Genomic DNA, 16756 nt, shown 5'->3' with positions numbered 1-16756 from the left:
AAAATGATACACACGCACCTCTGTTCTGGGTAGCGCCCTGACAGATACCCTTGCCTCTTAGGTTAGGACAAACCCTTGTCTCAAGATACTCAGACTTAAAAAGATTAAATTTGATGGCCAGTTGAGCAGTCCCAGGCTCTCTTTTCGAGTGATTAGCATGTTATTGAAGTCATGCAAGCCTTCCACTCGCACCTCCTATCACAGAGTCTGAAAGAAGTTTTTTGATTTCATTAGAGGGAAGGGTTTTAAACTTTGAACCCTGGACATTGGTAATGTTACTGAACTTTTTGCAGTAAGGCTTGGATTTAGGACTGACTTTCCACACATTGAAAAAGTGGCTTTCAGTTTTATCGGCTTTGATGTGAGTCCAGTGTTTATCAAATTAGTTGGAAGCTCATAAAGGAGTCGTGAAGATTCGCCCTACAGTCAAGGAACGGCTTTTTATTGATTAAAAGTTCTGTATTTCTGTTTTGGCATCAACATTTTTTGTGTAGACTTTCCTTATTTTTTTCCATCCCTTAGGCCAGTTTGCATTCTAAGTACAGTATTTACCACTGGTATAAATAATCAATAAACAGTGCTGCGCTATAAATCAAAATCAATCAATAATGATGCAATTGATGTTACATCGTGGCCATCTTGAGACCTATTGTGTCTGAAATGTGTTTTCAACTTGCACAGCTTACAGTGCCATCTTTGTGAGTTTTATACCTTACTTTTTTTATATGTAATTAAACATTTTGAACAGAGAGCACTAGATTCTGCTCTCCTTCTTTTGCATATTCAACATATTTGGTGAGATGATCAGGTTTTTTTTTATAGGCGATTTGAAGGAGGAATGTGATTACCAGCACCACGCCAGCCTTCTCTATTATCCCCAGAGGGGAACACTGCTGATTTTATTCAGATGTGAGGTGAGCAGCCTGTGAGACTGGTGGAGTTAAGCACAAGCACTTTGGATTTTTGCACCATTGATATATTGATTTTTTTAATTCACTTCAATCAGTCACAGATTCTATATACAGTATCTCACAAAAGTGAGTACATTTTTGTAAATATTTTATTATAACTTTTCATGTGACAACACTGAAGAAATGACACTTTGCTACAATGTAAAGTAGTGAGTGTACAGCTTGTATAACAGTGTAAATTTGCTGTCCCCTCAAAATAACTCAACACACAGCCATTAATGTCTAAACCTCAGGCAACAAAAGTGAGTACACCCCTAAGTGAAAATGTCCAAATTGGGCCCAATTAGCTATTATCCCTCCCCAGTGTCATGTGACTCGTTAGTGTTACAAGGTCTCAGGTGTGAATGGGGAGCGGGTGTGTTAAATTTGGTGTTATCGCTCTCACTCTCTCACTGGTCACTGGAAGTTCAACATGGCACCTCATGTCAACGAACTCTGAGGATCTGAAAAAAGAAATATTGCTCTACATAAAGATGGCCTAGGCTATAAGAAGATTGCCAAGACCCTGAATCTGAGCTGCAGCACGGTGACCAAGACCATACAGCGGTTTAACAGGAAAGGTTGCACTCAGAACAGGCCTCTCCATGGTCGACCAGAGAAGTTGAGTACACGTGCTCAGCGTCATATCCAGAGGTTGTCTTCGGGAAATAGACCTACTGTATGAGTGCTGCCAGCATTGCTGCAGAGGTTGAAGGGGTGGGGGGTCAGCCTGTCAGTGCTCAGACCAAACGCTGCACACTGCATCAAATTGGTCTGCATGGCTGTCGTCCCAGAAGGAAGAAGCCTCTTCTAAAGATGATGCACAAGAAAGCCCACAAGCAGTTTGCAGACATCCCAACCTGCAGAAACTCATTTCAGGGAGGTGGCGCTTTGCACCCGCAAACGCCCAGCCCCCCCCCCCCCCCGCGGCAAAATATTTTTTAAATCACTTTCTCAGTATTTTTTTACAGTGCTTCTGGGGCAGGGGATGGGGGGGGGGGGGGGGGTGGTATGTGGCAGTGGACAATGTCAGTAGTTTTTTTATTTTTAACAATTGATTTTTTTACAATTTAATTTGTTTTTAATTTTTTTTTACAATGCTTTTTGGGGGGAGGGGGTTGGGGCAGTGGACAGTGTTGGTAGGGCAGGGGAGAGTGGTGTCAGTAGCTTATTTTATTTTTTTACACTTTTTCATTTTTCATAATTTTTTTACAATATTTTTTTTTATATTTTTTGGGGGCTTTGGTGAGATGTCAGGGGTCTAAACAGAACCCTGACATCTCCCCTTTGAGACAGACAAAGGGATTGAGGACACATTCCCTAGTCCCTTTCTCAGCACCAAAGATGAATGAACAGGAGACAGAGGCTCCTGTCCATTCATAAACTGAGCAGAGTATTCAGTAGCAGTTTACTCTGCTCAGTAATCACAGGACACAGGAGTGATCTCGCTCACTGTGTCCTATTACTAGTTCCCCCCACAGCTGGCGGGAGAGGAGAGGAGCCGGCTGCGGGGAACGAGGGGGGGGGGGGCGGTAGAGAACAGAGGGGGGCGGAGGAGAACAGGGGGGGGCAGAGAAGGATATGGAGGCACAGAATTTCCACTTACACTATAAGGGGGAGCTCTGTGGACTCTAATGTAAAGGGGAACCCTGATTTAAGGGGGGTTCTGATGTAAGGGGTGTTCTGGGAACTTTGATTTAAGGGGGAATGCTGTGGACTCTGGTGTAAAGGGGGTCTCTGCTCACCAAAGCCTGCCCCACCTCCTCCCCTCCCTTATCAAAGTCCACAGAGCACCCTTTAAAATCATTTTATACACTGGGAGGCAGGAGAGAGGGTGAGCTTACTCACACCAGGATGGAGGCTGAGGCGAAGACTGTCTGCAGCTTTTCTTTTCTGGGTTCAAACATGCCTGGGAAGTGTGAGTGGGGCAGACCCAGGAGGATCTGATGAGACCTATCTCTTCTCGCATCCATGCAGAGAGAGGAGGGGATGTCAGCGCTGGCGTGCTCTGAGGCTGAGCTGTGTGTGAGAGACACACAGCTCAGCCCTGCAGCCATCTACCTCGGAGGAGACACAGGTCATGGGCGCACAGCGGGAGGTGAGCGGCAGCCGTGACCTGTGTTAAACCTGTCCAGGCAGCGGTCACCGCTTACCTCCCAGCTCCCGATGTTCGTCCCTGGGCTGGAACCATATTCCTACCGCTCTGCTGCAGCTCTTCAAACACAGCATTTGGAAGCGGTGGCTGGTGGCTATGCATAGTGTCACTGGCCCCTCATTACCCAGCCATGAGTGCAGCCTTTTCACCAAGCATCAGAGCGGCCTGAGGGGGAGATTACCACCCTGCCCCCCGGCCTAGCCCACCCCTGCCCCTCCTCCCGGCTCTGTCCTCCTGTCACTCAGCCATAGACAGAGCAGCCCGAGCGGCCATACTCCATTCAGTCGCTCGGGCTGCTCTGTCTGTGACTGAGTGACAGGATCAGCCGGGAGATCACCCAGCGCTCGCGGGTGTCCGGGGGCCGCACCCGAATGCGGGAGAGTTGAGATGGTTGAGTTTGTTGTAGAGAAGCAGACCAAAGACATGGATTACTGGAACCATGTCCTGTCGTCTGATGAGAACAAGATAAACTTATTTGGTTCAGATGGTGTCAAGTGTGTGGCGGCAACCAGGTGAGGAGTACAAAGACAAGTGTGTCTTGCCTAAATTCAAGCATGGTGGTGGGAGTGTCATGGTCTGGGGCTGCATGGGTGCTGCCGGCACTGGGGAGCTACAGTTCATTGAGGGAACCATGAATGGCAACATGTACTGTGACATACTGAAGCAGAGCATGATCCCCATCTTCGGAGACTGGGCCGCAGGGCAATATTCTAACTCAATAAGGACCCCAAACACACCTCCACTGCCTTGATAAAGAAGGGTAAAGGTGATGGACTGACCAAGCATGTCTCCAAACCTAAACCCTAACATCCACCAGCTCCGTGATGTCGTCATGGAGGAGTGGAAGAGAACTCAAGTGGCAACCTGTGAAGCTCTGGTGAACTCCATGCCCAAAAGGGTTAAGGCAGTGCTGGAAAGTAATGGTGGCCGCACAACATATTGACACTTTGGGCCCAATTTGGACATTTTCACTTAGGGGTGTACTCACTTTTGTTGCCAGCGGTTTAGACATTAATGGCTGTGTGTTGAGTTAGCTGTGCACTACTTTACATTGTAGCAAAGTGTCGTTTCTCTAGTGTTGTTACATGAAAAGATATAATAAAATATTTACAAAAAATATGAGGGTTGTACTCACTTTTGTGAGATACTGTATGAACTTTCAGCAATATATGTTTATTGGTTACCATTTTTAGTTACACTTGCATCAATTATTGATTGTTTTTGATTTATAGCGCAGCACTGTTTATTGATTATTTGCACCTTTTAAGTGAAGTGAGAACACTTGTTAGTGATAGCAGCTATTATTAACTATTTAAATTTTTTTACTCTACTTTATTTCACAAGATTGCGCAGATTGTTATTCACTTTATACCACTGGTATGGTGACATGAGGAGGCCATGAATATGAAAAATTGTTGCCTTTCGTTTACTGTAAATTTCCTTTAACCACTTCCCGCCCCCGGCCCATAGCAGATGACGGCCGGGGGGTGCTTCAGTTATCCTGACTGGGCATCATATGACGTCCAGCAGGATAACATGGCGCCGCGCGCCCACGGGGGGCGCGCAACGCGGCGATCGGTGGAGCTGTGTGTCAGCCTGACACACCGCTACATCGATCTTGGTAAAGAGCCTCCGGCGGAGGGGGGTTTTGACAGGGGGGTCTGCGCTGATTGTTTATCAGCACAGCCCCCCCTCAGATCACCACACTGGACCACCAGGGATCGCCACTAGGACCACCAGGGAAGGGGCAACATGTGGATGGCCAGGTATGTACCCCATGGCCATCCACATGTGCCCAATGTGCCCAATCTGTGCCAATCAGTGCCCACAAATGGGCACTGATTGGCACCATTATGTTTCAGATCTGCCCAGCAATGCCACCAATAAGTTTTATCAGTGCCACCAATCAGTGTGTTCAGTGCCACCTGTCAGTGCCCATCTGTGCCCATCAGTGCCCACCTATCAGTGCCCATCAGTGTCACTCATCAGTGCCACCCATAAGTACCCATCAGTGCCACCCATATGTACCAATCAATGCCACCTACGAGTGCCCATCAGTGCCGCCTATGAGTGGCCATCGGTGCCACCTATGAGTGTCCATCAGTGCCGCATACCAGTGCCACCTATCAGTGCCCATTAGTGCCACCTATCAGTGCCCATCAGTGCCGCCTATCAGTGCCCGTCAGTGCCACCTCATCAGTGCCACCTCATTGGTGCCACCTCATCAGTGCCCATCAGTGCCGCCGTATCAGTGCCCGTCAGTGCAGCCATATCAGTGCCCATTATTGAAGAAGAAAACGTACTTATTTACAAAAAATTTTAACAGAAACAAAGAAAAACATGTTTTTTTTTTAATTTTCTGTCTTTTTTTATGTGTTGCGCAAAAAATAAAAACCGCAGAGGTGATCAAATACCACCAAAAGAAAGCTCTATTTGTGGGAACAAAATGATAAAAAAATTGTTTGGGTACAGTGTAGCATGACCGCGCAATTTGTAATTCAAATTGCGACAGCGCTGAAAGCTGAAAATTGGCCTGGGCGGGAAGGTGTCTAAGTGCCTGGTATTGAAGTGGTTAATGGCCTCTCCTCATGTCAGCACAATATCACTCTCTGAGTGTCCTATTGCAAGCCCAGGAGCACAAAGTGGGGTGGGGTGGAAACTTACCTTTTATTAATTCTGAAAGGTTTGTCCTGAGTGCGGTCAGAGATGGAAACTGACCCTCTGCTGGGTCCACGCGATTGGCTGCCTGACCTGAGCACTGACACATGGATGAAGGCAACATGCTTTCCCATACCCGGGAAACACCAGGTGGGGGCCAATGACAAGGTATCAGTGGGTTGGGGGTCCTTTGCCCTGAATGAACAAAGTGACAGTGTCCACTGACAGTTATTTACTTAACTTTTATTAACTCTGAAAGGTTTGTCCCCGAGTGTCCTATTGCAAGCCCACATAGGAATGGGCAAGTAGAGTGGGTAAACTTACCTTTTATTAAATCTGAAAGGATTGTCCCCAAGTGACCTATTGCAAGCCCACATAGGAATAGGCAATTGGGGTGGGTAAACTTACCTTTTGCTTAATTCTGAAAGGTTTGTCCTGAGTGGGGTCAGAGATCAGAGCTAACCCATTGGTATACTGACATGAGCATAGGCCGGGAAGGGAAAACGATGATGAGTATATGGCAACAATTTTCTGTAATCTAATGCTAGGTCCACTTTACAGGTCAGACAAGCCACAGGTTCACTTAAAATCCTCCTCCAATTTCAGGGAAAGTTCCCATATAATCAAGCTTCTATGAAATGCTTGTCAGGCCCTGCACTCTTTATTTATGAAAATTAGATTTGGAAAAGTGCCTATGCAGCTTTTATGCAAAAATACATATATATGCAGCAGTCATGTGCATAGGATTAGCAGTTAATCTGTGCAAACTCTATGCAGATGAATGTAAATCACATTTTATCCTGGGGGATTAAGGCTGTTTTAACTTTATGGAATGTTTCAGAAAGACGAGTCTGGTAAAAATTAAAAGTTGGGGGCCGTGAAACGAATGAGTTTGTTAAAAATTCACATTGTGTGAAGAAAATGAGATAAGATGGAATTTTATGTCCCTGGTTAATTTGGAAGTCGCAGAACAAAGGGGGCTTTATGTCTTGGAGGAAATTGGTGGGCGCCTTTTATTTTCATATAAAAAATGTATTTTTGGTTCTGGAAATGGAATCACTTATTCAGCACCACCCACAATGCTGAGATAAGAGGGACACCTCTAAGGCAAACTGTTTAGATGAAAGACACGTTCTTTTCACTCTTTCTTATTCTTCCATCTTTCTATATGGAACACACTAATAAAGACACATCAAAGGGTCTTGTTGCAGGTTATACAGTGCCTTGCAAAAGTATTCTCCCCCCTTGGCTTTTTACCTATTTTGTTACATTACAGCCTTTAGTTCAATGTTTTTTTAATCGGAATTATATGTGATGGATCAGAGCACAATAGTCTAACCTGGTGAATTAAAATTAGAAAAATATATACATAAAACTATTTTTCAGAAATAAAAAACTGATAATTGGCATTTGCGTATGTATTCACCCCCTTTGTTATGAAGCTCATAAAAAGCTCTGGTGCAACAAATTACCTTCAGAAGTCACATAATTAGTGAAATGATGTCCACCTGTGTGCAATCTAAGTGTCACATGATCTGTCATTACATATACACATCTTTCTGAAAGGCCCCAGAGGCTGCAACACCTAAGCAAGAGGCACCACTAACCAAACACTGCCATGAAGACCAAGGAACTCTCCAAACAAGTAAGGGACAATGTTGTTGAGAAGTAGTTAGGGTTGGGTTATAAAAAAATATCCAAATCTTTGATGATCCCTAGGAGCACCATCAAATCTATCATAACCAAATGGAAAGAACATGGCACAACAGCAAACCTGCCAAGAGACGGCCACACACCAAAACTCACAATAAGCCGTACGCTCCAAAGAGTTGGGCTTTATGGCAGAGTGGCCAGAAGAAAGCCATTACTTTCAGCAAAAAACAAAATGGCACGTTTTGAGTTTGCGAAAGGGCATATGGGAGACTCCCAAAATCTATGGAGGAAGGTGCTCTGGTCTGATGAGACTAAAATTGAACTTTTTCGCCATCAAAGAAAACGCTATGTCTGGCACAAACCCAACACATCACCCAAAGAACACCATCCCCACAGTGAAATATGGTGGTGGCAGCATCATGCTGTGGGGATGTTTTTCAGCAGTCGGTACTGGGAAACTGGTCAGAGTTGAGGGAAAGATGGATGGTGCTAAATACAGGGATATTCTTGAGGAAAACCTGTACCACTCTGTGTGTGATTTGAGGCTAGGACGGAGGTTCACCTACCAGCAGGACGATGAACCCAAACACACTGCTAAAGCAACACTTGAGTGATTTAAGGGGAAACACGTAAATGTGTTGGAATGGCCTAGTCAAAGCCCAGACCTCAATTCAATAGAAAATCTGTGGTCAGACTTAAAGATTGCTGTTCACAACCGCAAACCATCCAAATTGAAGGAGCTGGAGCAGTTTTGCAAGGAGGAATGGACAAAAATCCCAGTGGTAAGATGTGGCAAGCTCATAGAGACTTATCCAAAGTGACTTGGAGCTGTGATAGCCACAAAAGGTGGCTCTACAAAGTATTGACTTTAGGGGGGTGAATAGTTATGCACATTGACTTTTTCTGTTATTTTGTCCTATTTGTTGTTTGCTGCACAATAAAATAAAATAAATCTTCAAAGTTGTGGGCATGTTCTGTAAATTAAATGAGGCAAATCCTCAAACAGTCCATGTTAATTCCAGGTTGTGAGACAAAAAAACTCGAAAAATGCCAACGGGGTGAATAATTTTGCAAAGCACTGTAGATGTCCGAATTACAGGTGAAGTATAAGCACATATACAAACCTTTCTTTCGAGGTTCTTCTGGCCAGTCTGATGATGTCACTGTCTTTCGTCTTCTTTGGAGGCAGCAATGGGTGGTCGTTACTGCTGCACTGTATGGCATATATACTGGGCTTTTTTTTTTCAGAGAATAGGTGCAGGTACTCCCCTTCAGGCTACTTTCACACTAGGGCTGGGGGGCGTTAGCGGTAAAGCGCCGCTAGTTTTAGCGGGGCTTTACCGCTTTTTGGCCACTATCTGGGCACTTTTAACCCCCGCTAGCGGCCAAATAAAGGGTTAAAAGCACCCGCAAAATGCAGATTTCAATGGCGGGGCAGTGTAGGAACAGTGTATACACCACTCCCGCACCGCCCCAGAGATGCTGCTTGCAGGACTTTTTTCCTGTCCTGCAAGGGCACCACCCCAGTGTAAAAGCACCCAGGCTTTCCACGCTTTTCAGGCGCTATTTTTAGAGCAAAAATGCCTGAAAAGCACCCCAATGTGAAAGGGGTCTCAGAGTACCCATCTCCGAACACTGTCCCTTGGTACCACACCTTACCCTCCTCCCAGTATCTCTTCTTTTAGAGAATAGAGAACCAAGTATCATTTTGTGGTGCTAAGTAGTTTGTATGGAATTTGACAGGTCCCCTTCCCCACAGGTCCCCTTCCCCACTTCCGGAGACGGGCCACTACCCGATCCCCCGGAAGTTCAGCCCCCCTCCTCCTTCCCCTGCCGCCAATTAGAAAGCACAGCGCGCTTTCGCGCACATGCAGTAGGGAACCAGGAGTGAAGCCAAAAGTGTTCTCTGCCTGGTTCCCTTATCAGGAATGGCAGCGGCAGCACCCGGGAATCGATCCAAAGATCAGCTGGGGTGCCGACATTGCAGGCTCCCTGGACAGGAAAGTGTACATATATTAAAAATCAGCAGCTACGGTATATGTAGCTGCTGGCTTTTATTTTTTTTTTTCACCCAGGCTGGACCTCCTCTTTGAGAAGATACTGTCTCCATTCAGGGCATATGAACAGTGTCTTTGCAAAGGGGCTCCCAAACCCATTGATGCCTACTGTACCTTGCCTGGACGCCCCCATCGCTCTTTCCACTGTCATAGCTGGCATCAACATTTTTGGGTTTCAGCTAGTGTTAGCAGGAAAGGTGACGTCATTCATTCTGCTGGGGGTTTCGCAATTGGTTGCTTGACCCCAAGTCACATTGACTGAGTTCACATGCTTTGCCATACCAGGAATCAACAGGTGGGGTACAAAAGCAAGGTATCAGTGGGTAAGGGGCACTTTGAACTGTCACTGCATACAAATACAGAGAGTGCATTCTTCAGGGAAAAACGCTTTCAAATTGTGTTCAGTGCCTGATGTTGTGTAGCATGGAAGTTGAATGTTTCAGGGTAAATTGGAGCTATGGGGTCTTGCTTGACTCTTAAAGGAGACTTTAAACATAAAGAATGTGAAAAGCTCCAGCAAGCACTAAATGTATGTAATGGCAATGAGTGCTGGCTCGTGCTTCATAGTCTATTAATGCTGGCTGCAGGGGATCTGTTGTTGCTGGAGGGGATCTGTTTTTGCCGGGGATGAGGGGATTTTGTTGCTGGGGCGGTCTGTTTTTGCTGCTGGGGGATCTTTCGGGGGGGGGGGGGGTAGCGGTGGGAGGGGGGTGGTGGCTGGGGGTCTTCATTGTCTATCATTGCTGGGGAGGTCTATTGTTGCTGATGGGGGATCTATTGTTGCTGGAGGGGGGTCTTATGTTGCTGAGGGGTCAGTTGTTGCTGCAGGTGATCTATTGTTGTTGTTGTTGTTCAGTCGTTTAGTCGTGTCCGAACCCTTTGTGACCTCGTGGACCATAGTGCGCCAGGGTTTTCTGTCCAACACTGCCTCCCAAAGCTTGCTTAACTTCATGTTTGTTGTTACAATGATGCTGTCCATCCATCTTGTTTTCTTTTGTCCTCTTCTACTTTTTCCTTCCATGTTTCCCAGCATCAGGGTCTTTTCCAATGAGTCCTCTCGTTGCATTAGGTGGCCAAATTATTCGAGTTTAAGCTTCAGGATCTCTCCTTCCAGTGAATATTCAGGGTTGATTTCCTTCAAGATTGACGGGTTTGACCCTCTTGCTGTCCAAGGGGTTTTCAAGAGTCTTCTCCAACACAAGTTTTCTTTAAAGCTGCTGTTCAAACAACAGCGACATTTGACCCAAAGCAGCATAAAACAATCCAATAGAGGTCAAAATGTGCATCTATTGATTCATTTGTACCCAGTTCAGATCCTCCTAAAGATCCTCCTAAATATGCACTAACTTTAAACCAAATACATTTGTTAAACTGATTTTTTTCTCTCCTTTAAAGGTAAGTCTCCATGCCACTGCTAGCAAGATTGTGAATTATAATTACATTAAATCAGGGCAATGTTCTACATTTACACTTTTGATTAACGGTCACACGAAGAATTATAGACCATTAGATAAATGGCCTTATACATGAATTTTAAAATCTGATGTCATGATGAATCACTGAACCACTTGCAAAAAAAATGGTCAAAGTAAATTTATTACAAGGAGCCAAAGCAGTTGTAATTTATTCCTATTGGCTCATTAGCTGTACAGTATATCACGTTTTAGTGTTCAAACCGAGGAAGAAAAAAGTCAGTAGATTGCGGTATTGCGTCATGGATCTTGTACTGCTTGATGTGGTCAAAACTTTATATGGCTTATAATGAAATTGATTAAAAAAAAAAAAAAACTGGTCAATCTTTATAACAGATGAAAGCGGAAAAAAAAGCCGAATTTCATCATGCTATAACAATTATTATTTTCCACAACTCCCATTATGTTAATTGAGCTTAAAAAGGTGTGTGGGTGGATGAGGAGCACGGTGAAGGAAGGTTTCAAGGTCTTTGATTAGGTTATCAATCCTGAGATTATTGCTAAAAGTCTACACAAGTACAACAACCAATGCGTTACGGGGTCCCCCCCCCCCTTCCTTCTTCAGGGTTAGAAACTCTCAAATAGTGTTCAGTGTGTGATGTTATGTAGAGCGGAAGTTGAATGCCTCAGGGTGAATCTGTGGGCTTTTGCTTTACTCTTAATGGAGAACTTCATGATCGTTCGGCGATCCAAGGAGCAATTGAGGAAACGATGGTCAGACCTCAAATTAAGGGAGCACGATCAGTACAGAAAGATCGGGAAACTGCTTCTAAAAAGTAAGTACTTGTCGTGTGTTCCTATGATTATTATTATTATTACTTGCATGTGCTTTTCTTTACTGTTATACAGTTTAAAATGGCAACTTTCATGTTCATGGGCACAGTAATCGGTCGTAGGAAACATCGTTCATTCGCCCACTTATAAGATGTTTTTGGCAGATACAGGTTAACTACATTTGTTCAGGCCTATTTGTATTAAAATAAGTTTGTTGTCTAGATGGGTTTGTAACTAGAATGAAATGCAAACTTGATTCAGTGTAAGGAGAGGACACTCAGCAGCTGTTTACACATCTGGACGCAGGAACACTAGTGTGGGACACCAGAATCAAACGTTTTAGGGTGTCCCACACAGGTGCTCCAGTGGATACTAGGGGTCTCTACATGTGTGATACTTTAACAAAAAAGGTTAGTATTCCAGCTTTAGAAAGGAAATAAAATGTTCTTCAGCTTGGAACTCTGCCAAAACAGACAATTGTACGACACTTCCAAGCAATGTTTCATATTCCTATTTCTGCCCTCAAATATCTGTGTGCTAAGTATACCGATTTTTTATTCTAATAGGGGAGAAAAGACTCGGGACATCTGAGGTCACCAGGGACCCCCCACCTCCTAAAGAAGGGGAAATCCCAAAACCACAAGCAGAGGATGTGGAGGGAGACGTTTATGAAGTGGGCAAAATTGTCACCACAACAGGTGAGACCACAGCTTGAGGTAATTGATGGATGCCTGCATATTTAACACGGTGTGTTTTTTCTTTTAGGTGATGTTGGATGTTGTGGAAGAAGAATCTCATTTCACAAGTGAAAGTGCCCAGATCCTCATTGGGGAGAGAATGGGGTGCAATCGTGATTTAGAAAATATAAAGGAAAACATCAATGATGTTCAACAAAAAATGAAGAACATCATTGATGTTTTAGGCAGAATATAAAACAAACAAAACTTGTACCGTTTTCTTGTGTATTTTTGTTTTTAAAAAAAAGATTTACATTTTTTTAAAAGCCAAATTTTGAAGATGCACACAGTGTCTCAACATGTGCCATCACGGGATATCAATGTACGCGCTTTGTGGGTGCAACCCCTTCCACGCAACTCAATTAGGTGAGAGGAAGGGGTTGCATCCCCAAAACATGTCCATTGATCCCCCATGATGGGAGCTAGCACATGTTGACATTAAGCATGAGATCAGGAGGGAAATCCCCAGTTAGAATCCCAATTTGTGTGCATCTTCAAAATTTGGCTTTTACAGGGGTGGCGTCACCCCATCTGATGAAGGCAATATCAACACAGTTTGGACATACTAATGTCTGATATTGCCTTCAATTTATCAAAGTTGAACTTTGTAAGTTCCTGAGTTGTGTATGTTATGCTTTGAAACATGCCTGTTTAACCAAAAAAGGATCTTTACAATGTGAAATTTAAAAAAAAATATACACCAAAGATGTTGGTTTGTTCAAAAACCCTTTTCTAACGCACATGTGAATGTGCTTTGAGTAAAATGTTTTCTACTCAACAATGTGTGGCTTCTTCTTGCAATGCTCAATAGCAATTTTTGTAGTACCGGTAAGTTGGTTTTTACAGTGACAATGGGGGTTATTTATTAAAGGCAAATCCACTTTGCACTACAAGTGCAGTTTCAGTGCAGTTTCAAGTGCACTTGGAGTGCAAAGTTGATTTTCGTTTAGTAAATAACACCCACAGTGCTTTCTAATTTGCCACAATCACGCCATTTTCACGACTCCACAAAATTAATTCATGGTGCTGAAAATTATGAATATTTTTCTCAGTAATGCATTACCAACAAAAACAAGGTGTGTGTAGCAGACCCACAACATAATAATAGTTCGCTGAAGAAGAGATTGTCACCTCATGTATCAAATAAATTAACAAACAAAAAATGTCCATCGCTCTGAATGTCACAAAGACAATAGCAGCAGTCCAGAGTGAAAATTAAATAAAGAGTTTTAATAGATCCAGATTGTAAAGGAATTAGTGAATAATGCTGCTATTGTCATTGTGACATTCAGAGCGCTGGACATTTTTTGTTTGTTTTTTTGCTACTAATCTGTATCCACCAGTCACGATTGGTCTAGCTGCACTGGTTCCCTTCTTGTTCCCCCCCTCCCTCCCCCTCCCCCTCTCCTCTCCTCCCCCTCCCCTCTCCTGAGTTCCAGTGATGTAATTTTATGTAATTTTATACAATACATGTTATGTACCACAGGATATGCTGATCATACTATATGTCATTCATCATATGCCCTAAGTGACCCCCAGGTTGTACACTCATTGGCGCTGGGTTATTATTGTTGCTGTATCAAATAAATTACATTTGCACTATTGAAGAAAATGTCCAAAAAGAAAAGCCCATTGGAGAGCCTAGGAGACAGCTAAAAGAAACACAGGCAGTAAATAAAAGGTAATCTTATTTCAGTTTAAGTTCAAAAATTTTGATAAAATGTATCTTAAACAATTTCTGGCATATCAATGCATAACTCGACATAACTCGACATACTTCTGTCTTACTTTGCGGGCGCTTTGGGGGGGCAAGCCAGGATGGCCAGCTTCAAGCGCCGTCAGGGTTTCTTGTTGAAGTCCGGCCTCAGGCCCAACTGAGGCAACATAGTTAATTGAATTTCTCCTTAAAGAGTTGTGTAGAATGCAGCATGAAAGGATTATATGGTTAGGTTTATATTCCGCCATGTTGATTGGCGTAAGGAATAGGCGGAACCGGCTGGCCATTATCCCGGAAGCGTTCTCCACCACTCTTCTGGCTCTGGCCAGACGGTAGTTATAAACCCTCTGGTCCAGGGTGAGGGTCCTCATGGCTTCAGAAAGGCCAGAGCTGAAAATCAGAAACGAGTGGACAAGAACACACTGTGAAATAAAAAAAGTAATATAAATATGAACCCACAAGCACAAACTGAAGAGCAGTAACGATCGTAAAAGCAGGAGGCTGAAAAGCGTGAATCGTCTGTCACCAAACTTCTACTAACACGAGATTAGCGGAAGGAGCCCAAACTGTGGCTCACTTGGTATTGAACTTCCTCTTTCTAGTGCCGTCGTACGTGTTGTACGTCACTGCGTTCTTGACGTTCGGAAATTCCGGCAACTTTGTGTGACCATGTGTATGCAAGACAAGTTTTACCAACATCCGTTGGAAAAAAAAACATGGATTTTGTTGTCGGAATGTGCGATCGTGTGTACACAGCAAATAAGAACAAAATTTTAGGAATCTGAGTTGGCGCCAATATAAAACTGGGGAATAATCTTTTTAATGAGGGCATCTGTTCCTGAGGCAACTAGCTCCCTTATTTTTGTGATAATGTCCTCTCAATTTCCACTCATGTGAATATTTACCAACATTATGGTCGTGGAACCTGGGACACTGCTAACCTCCACCCATGGTGCACATTTCACTGGCCTAATTTTAGGGCGGGCGCACTTTGTGGGTTGTCCTGCCAGACCCAGGTGAGCATGACCAAATCACACCCAGTTTATGGGTTAATCCTGTCCAGACCATGCCTCTTAATTAAAGTTCTAGGTGGGGGCCAACACATTTTGGGTTCACCATAGTAACAATCTATATATATATATATATATATATACATATATATATATATATATATATATATATATATATATATATATATATATATTTATACAGTACAGTACAAGCTTTTTTCTTATTGGCATTTGATCATTTGTCCATATTAGTGGATTTCTCCTCCCTTGAAGAAGAACGACATATATATTCTTCATATTTCTGTGAATATAATGATGGCAATGTCATCTTCATTTCTTTACCTCAAATTCTTTTACCTAATTTGTCTACAAGAAATAAAGAGTATTGATCTGATATAGTTTAATTGTATTGTGGGCTGGCAACACACAGTATCTCGGGGACTGAGTGGTATCAGCCCTGCTCAGTGTCCTTTGCTAAACTACCCACCCACTCTCAGATCTCCGAAACATAAAGGCTGATCGTTCTGTACACCAAGATAAAAACTAATGGGGAGAATAGACATGTGCAGAGGACATTGGGCAGTCTGGATTTTTAACAAGACCTACAGATTTTTCTGCAGTTATCAAACAAGTATAACCAAATGGTTCCTATGGTGTATTACATTATGAAAAGGGACAAAATAAGAAAAGTTCTTTGTTAGGGTCTACATACACTGTAACTAAAAAGGTAAAGCGGTGGTGGTGATTTGGCAAGGGGGGTCCTGGAATTGTAAAAGCTGGAGCTATTTCAACTGAAAAGGGACAAAAAATAAGAAAAGTTCTTTGTTAGGTTCTACATACACCTTAACTCTATCATTTGTAATGCTCCCAACAGTCAAGAGTCCCTTTTCACTATGGCTCAAAGGGACATTGAAGACTTGTAAAAGGTATTTTTTTTTTTATTATTCTCAACAATTTCTGTAACTAAAGTGGTAAAGCGGTGGTGGTGGTGATTTGGCAAGGCGGGTCCTAGAGTTGTAAAAGCTGGAGCTATTGGTATTAAAAGATAACTATTATGTTGTTATCTTGTAAATGGGTAATGAGCCAAAAAAATTCTGGATACATTTAGAAGGGGTCTGTTCCCGCATTACAATGTGATTGTGTAATCTATGAACAATTTCCTCAGTTATGTATTGGAACAGACTCTAAACAATGCATTCAATTCTTATTTAATCAGGTATGTCCTTGCATCCCATGATGCAGCTGTTTGCACAATAGACTGTAGCATGTGTAGCTAGCTTTACACATATGTAATTGCTATGCCTGCGTGTGATAGGCTTACTTGTCAGGCACATTTTTTAACTTTTAATTTTTTCGAGAACTTTCTCATTCTGCAGTCCTTGAGAATTAACCATGCTGCAATGCATTAAGAAATGTAATGTTCTGTCTGGTTTCACAAGGTTCGCTATAATCTAGGTTAGTAAATTGGGATTTAATGAGAAAAGGAACACAATTAAAATCTCTGGAAGCTTACAAAGCTGTAACATATTTCCCGAGCAGAACAAATTAAGAAACACGTTTCCCCTGTCAGGCT

This window comes from Aquarana catesbeiana, linkage group LG01, assembly GCF_042186555.1.
Source record: "Aquarana catesbeiana isolate 2022-GZ linkage group LG01, ASM4218655v1, whole genome shotgun sequence".
NCBI lineage: Eukaryota > Metazoa > Chordata > Amphibia > Anura > Ranidae > Aquarana > Aquarana catesbeiana.
The sequence above is the reverse complement of the archived record's forward strand: the minus strand, read 5'-3'. Positions refer to the sequence as shown.